Source organism: Leguminivora glycinivorella, chromosome 17 (genome assembly GCF_023078275.1).
Source record: "Leguminivora glycinivorella isolate SPB_JAAS2020 chromosome 17, LegGlyc_1.1, whole genome shotgun sequence".
Classification (NCBI taxonomy): domain Eukaryota; kingdom Metazoa; phylum Arthropoda; class Insecta; order Lepidoptera; family Tortricidae; genus Leguminivora; species Leguminivora glycinivorella.
The window spans coordinates 12,445,908-12,452,261 of NC_062987.1; positions in this window are offsets into that span (position 1 = coordinate 12,445,908).

The window sequence follows — 6,354 nt, forward strand, 5'->3', positions numbered from 1 at the left end:
AGAAAACCAATAAAGTTGTTAAAATATGGATTAAGACGGTAATATTCCATGTAAAAAACAGTCGCCAAACGGTCACCAAACGGTCGACAAACGGTCGCAAAATGGTCGCAGCGTACACGCGTGACCGAAAGCAAAATGGCTTCTTGTATTATTTTTTTCCAGGTATCCTCAAACTTTATAAACAATTAAATATGCCGTCGTACTCAGTTGCCCTCACTAAAGAAGATTAAAAAAATTGTAACGTGCGTACCGAGCTGCTGGGTTGTAAAGGATCGGGGATCATATTATTATGGTCTTCTATAGAGCAACTAGTATTTTGCGGCATTTCACAATTGACACTTGTTGAAGTAGTCGTCATTAATATTACTATCAACATTAATTTCAGCGATCTGTACTTCTTTTGTCAAGATTTTTGTATAGATAAGTGTCTACAAATTTGTAATGTTAAAGAGACATAAATAAAACGTAGTAGAGTAAATAATGTGTTTTTTTTGTAACCCAAACAAAATACTTGTAGATACGAGTGCGGAAAAGAGGAAAATCGATACGAGTAGCGATAAATTAATACACGAACGAAGGGAGTGTTTTAAATCGACACGAGTTGTGAATGTCCTTTTCGTACGTGTATCGTACGACGATTTTCAGTACCTAAATCTAAGCTAAGAGTTTCGACCAGACAAGAAAAGAATCATTGCTTGATTTGCTCGCACTACTGCGTTAAAAAAAGCAGCATCTGTACTGAAAAAAACTATCATTGCGCAACAAAAATTCTATTAATATCACAGTAAATACTCTATTTCATTTGATTCCTACTTTTATTGTGTAAAGCAACACTACACTTCATTTTTATCAATAAGAATTAAAAATTATATATTTAATACATTAAGTAACTATAAAGTGCTTATCGATCTATTTGTATTATCATTCTGCACTTTTCTTAACTTTCCCACATTTCTATAAAATGTCGAAGAGTGCTTAAATGGTCGTCGTCGTTTATTATTATTTAATTCGCTCATATTTAAATGATTCAAAGCAACCAGTCCACAACTTCACAAGACAGTTTGAGAAACCTTCGTATTTCAGATTGTCATTTGCGGATACAGTGGTTTAGGAGCAGTTCGGTAATCAGACCTACACATGTGTGTACAAATTCTGTCAATGTCACTGTCAGAAACCGTTCTGACAGTGACAATGACAGCCACAAATTCGTCCACATGTTGTTACCGTTATGTGTGCAAACGTCGACTAATAAAGTGTCGTTAAAAGTCATTCTGACAGTGACATTGACAGCCACAAATTCGTACACATTTTGTTACCGTAACGAGTGCACACGACGACTACATTTTGTTATTGTATCAATACGGTCGCATTGTTTGCACGACGTTACCACGCGTTATGTCATATTTGACAGTTAGTTACTGATTTGAAGATTTTGCGACTGAAATGGTTGTATGGGGCATGATACATGAATGGCGCCGTGACTTATCCGACGGGGTGACGGAGCTCGACAAAGCCTAACTCGACAACCTTAAGCAGAAAAGGCTTCGCTCCAGAGCTTTTCCTCCTCTTGACTCAAGTTTCATCTGTGACAGATGTGACAAAAGTTGCTGTAGTGTATGTACGGGTTTGGACAGTTAAGTACTGGTCTCAAACATCCCGTAATGCACACACCACAGAGGTCCTATGCCTGTCTCAGGGGTGCAGCTCGGTGGAGCGGCAACAGCGGCAATAATAAATAATATAAACGTGTATGTTATGGAGGTGTGTATGTTAGCGAGACAGGATGTAAGGAACGCTCAATATTTAGCATATAATACAGGTGCCATTGGACTATTAAACCACCAAAAACGATGTACCGACACCACATAATAAAGTCACTGCAACAATCATCTGCTAAGATGTTCTGGCCAATGATGATGATGACAGAATTACGATACCGTGATATTATTTCCCCAAGTATGCTTGATTCCTGCTTCGATATTGTAGTAGTATGGACTGTTCCTCCCATACCGCTTTATGAATGACTTGCCGTGGTAAGCATAATTCTCGTTCACAAATGTCACATTGCACCGCTGTGGAAGATAGTAGACACCCTGAAAGGCCAAAACCTAAACATCAGAACACACAGTTAAATAAGTAAGTCTATAGAGACAATAAGATAATGCTTTATTTAACTGCTCTGTATTTTTCACCGAGGCTAGTTCGTGTACGAACATTTTTAGACTTAGGTAATTAGACGGCGATATGAGCTGGATATTGTTTCTCTTATGTAGGTACTATCAGCTGCAAAAGTGCATGGCGAATTTATTAAATGTGCATGCAATTTTGCAGCTCACTGTACTTATCGAACTAGGTACGGCGATACGGCGTATGGCTAAAAATGGTTAATTACTGATTTTTACCAAGGTCCACTCTAGGCAATAGAATAGAAACAAAATAAATAATTCAGATCTTGTCAACTTCATTCTATCTCGTCAAATAGCTACATACTAAATTATTTATTCAGTAATCAGTGACTTATTTTGTAAAAACATGTACCATTGGACGGTATTCATTTTAAAATCATAGATTAATGGCTATTTAATGATTAAAAATGACAGTAAAAAATCTACCAGACTCACATTAAATTGATGGTTGTCGTACTTGCATTATACCTAATTTAGATTACTAGTTTAAGGTAAAATACCCCATAATGGACGGTGATGCCATTATGGACAAAAAAACACAAATCCTTAAAAATAAGTATCTAAAATACGTTTCTAAAAACTGACGGCTATGTACCATAAACTAGAGTTGTAGAGCTGTTTAATTTTGAAGTTTCAATTAATTCGGTTATTTCTGAAGGATTTGGAGACAAGATAAAATTCACCAGTTTACTGAAAAAAATATCAAGACGAATTCTTAGTAATGTTGCTAAGAGAGATGAGTTCATGTATAAAATAATAAAAAAATAACGCACGGTGTAATCTTGAATGCGTTTTACTTACTGCATTAAGCATGATATAAGGTATAAAACATACTAGTTTGTTGCTCCAAAGATATAAAGAAATGATGTTATTTTGCAAGTGTCCATTACTGGACCCGAAAAACTGCCTACCTCCTATGATGGACAAGGAACAATTTACAAAACCAAAATTTACAAGAAACAATCCTATGTTAAAATAACCCAAACTAATTGTATTTATGGTGTATAAAATTGACTCATTGCGTATCAGTTGGCTTTAAAAGTAAAATTTTAAACTTATTTCACTGTCCATAATGGGGGATCCATTACTGGAGAACTGCCGTCCATAATTGGAGAAAAAACACCTAGTTTTAATTTGTTAACTATGAAGAAACCAATAGGAATATCTATTCTGCAATACGCTTGAAATGTAGAAGAAGGATAGGACATTCAAGATTTAACACGCTTGGCGGTAGAATTTTTACATTTATCAGTGAAATATCAAATACTGGCGATTTTTTTTCTTAAACTGTCCATGATTGGGTTCGTCACCTTACTACGTTTTATTTCAAATGAAAATATGCTGTTTTAGAGGATGCCACGTGTAATATATGAATAGGGAATATTACTTAAAATTTTTGCTGCCAGAATGCAGCACTATCGCACATAAACCAACAGCTTTTTTTCAAATATGAATAATAATATGACATTTCAAATCTGTTTGTTACAAAGTTCATACCGCGCGAACTTATGTCGTGCGAAATTAGAAGTGCGACAAAGGGGCATCATGTTTAACATGTGTGCTAGAGGTGCCCTCTGAGCAGGGTTTTGCGTAATGTCCCCTATAAGGACTGTTCTTAAAATAATATATTTTATACCATGCACGAAATAAAGCATCAGATAATTATAAGAAAAACATGGACAGAAGTTATTTTTAAATCCAATTTATATTTAACAAGCGAGGTAGAAATATATAAAGTAACTGAATTGACCGTGACGTCACTCAATTAGATTTCATATTAATTCCATATTAGCAAGTCGTTCAAATTCGTTTTGACAGTTCTTAAAAAGAAGCTGATTTGACTAGGAGGCAAGTAGCCTATTGTTACCTATTACTAGAATATTCGAATAAACATGTTTTTATCCAACGCTCTGTACGGTTGCTATATATATATATCGGAGAGGGAAAAGTACTCACAAATATCAGGCCCCGTAGCCGAATGGCATTTCTGCGACGCGAAACGCCACCGTAACGTCGCAGAAATGTAGTCCGGCTCTCTCGCGCCGCTCCCGAACAGATGAACCGATGCATCAGATAATTATAAGAAAAACATGGACAGAAGTTATTTTTAAATCCAATTTATATTTAACAAGCGAGGTAGAAATATATGAAGTAACTGAATTGACCGTGACGTCACTCAATTAGATTTCATATTAATTCCATATTAGCAAGTCGTTCAAATTCGTTTTGACAGTTCTTAAAAAGAAGCTGATTTGACTAGGAGGCAAGTAGCCTATTGTTACCTATTACTAGAATATTCGAATGAACATGTTTTTATCCAACGCTCTGTACGGTTGCTATATATATATATATATATATCGGAGAGGGAAAAGTACTCACAAATATCAGGCCCCGTAGCCGAATGGCATTTCTGCGACGCGAAACGCCACCGTAACGTCGCAGAAATGTAGTCCGGCTCTCTCGCGCCGCTCCCGAACAGATGAACCGATTTAGATTTAGTTTTTTTATGAAAATCGAGATTAGTAGTGACGATATAGTATTTCATTGAAGTCGCCGGTCTGTCGGTGTTTTACAGGTTGCACTTCGGGGAGTGTGCTCAAGAACTACACGAGCTTATTCCACCGTCCCCATGCTGCCATCGGACTTTGTAGATATTCTGCGATTTCTTATGCGCTTTGCCAAGGAGTGGAATTCCTTGCCGCCACAAAATTTAAATTTTGAAAAAACCCCGACATATTGGACCGATTTTCATTAAACATGGCTAAGAACACTAACTCAGCTTTCAAACAAAAAAAAAAATCTAAATCAGTTCATCTGTTCGGGAGCTTCGATGCCACAGACAGACATACACACAGACAGACAGCCACGTCAAACTTATAGCACCCGGCGTTTTTGCGTCGGGGGTTAAAAACTAAAGGAAGACAATCGATACAATAAAAAAAACTTTCATTAAATATTAGTATCGTATCATAGTCTACGTAAACTACGATTTTCGTAAAACAGGGTGGCTAGCCGAATGGCACAATCGCTCACGAAACGCTCACGAAACGAAGCGCTAGTAGATATCTATCTCTATCGCGCTTGCGTATTGGCGCGACAGAGCCAGCGGCGTATCGCTTTCGTTTCACAAATAAACTGAGAATCTCTATCCAAAGTTTTTATCCGCCCCATTTAACGAATATTACGAACACAATCGATACAATCTTAGTGCACTTGCACATGCATTCCGTTGTCCGCGGGGCATTCCGTTGTTACTTGCAGGGCAGCCACTTTCTTTTTTTATGTTAAAATTGATATTTTGTTTTGCAGAACGCTTAGTGGAACCACTTTCTTTTTTTATGTTACTAAGTCTGGAATAGATAGTTTTTGTTAAAATTTTACGTTTATGAGTGAAATATCAAAAAGAGGCGAAAATTTTTTAAACTGTCCATGATTGGGTCTGTTACCTTACAAGGGGGCAAAGGTGTTGTTTAAGCGCTCGTGCCAATATTGATACCCGAGCAAGCGTAAGATTCCAGTATTGAACCGCAAGTACAGCGAGTGGTTCGATAAGTGGAATCTTGAGCGTTGTGAGGGTTTCAAGGCACGAAAGTTAAACAAACTTTGCCACCAAGGGAAAGAAAATTTGTCACCACTCCAACACGCATTAAAAACTGACTTTAAAACATCAAACTAAATCAAATCAACCAATGTTTTTAATATTTATGATTCAAAATCATCATCTATAATTAAAATCTATAACATCCAACTTATAACACATCAAGTTCACATTTGAATGAAATTACTTAGCACACTTGTGGATAAAATGCAATTTTGTTATATTTTCGAATCATCAAGAGAGCTTTTACCAGTTGGTGTGGTGAATTTTTTTATCAGAGCAACACTTACTGTTGGTTCTAATACAGTCGAGTTCATATGTGTACACTTTTTCACCTCATTTCAACGAGTTAAGGTGACGAAATGTACACATATTTATGAACTCGACTGTACAAAACTGACTCAATATTTGCCACATGCAAAACGGTTTACATAGACGGTGGCGCCCCGCGCCCCTATTAATTTCTAGAATTTTTTGCCATGCTGTACAATCTGTGTGAACCACGGGTATGAACACCTTAAGACGCAACAGGAGGGATCAATTTTTCATACAAACGCTCTCGACTATTTC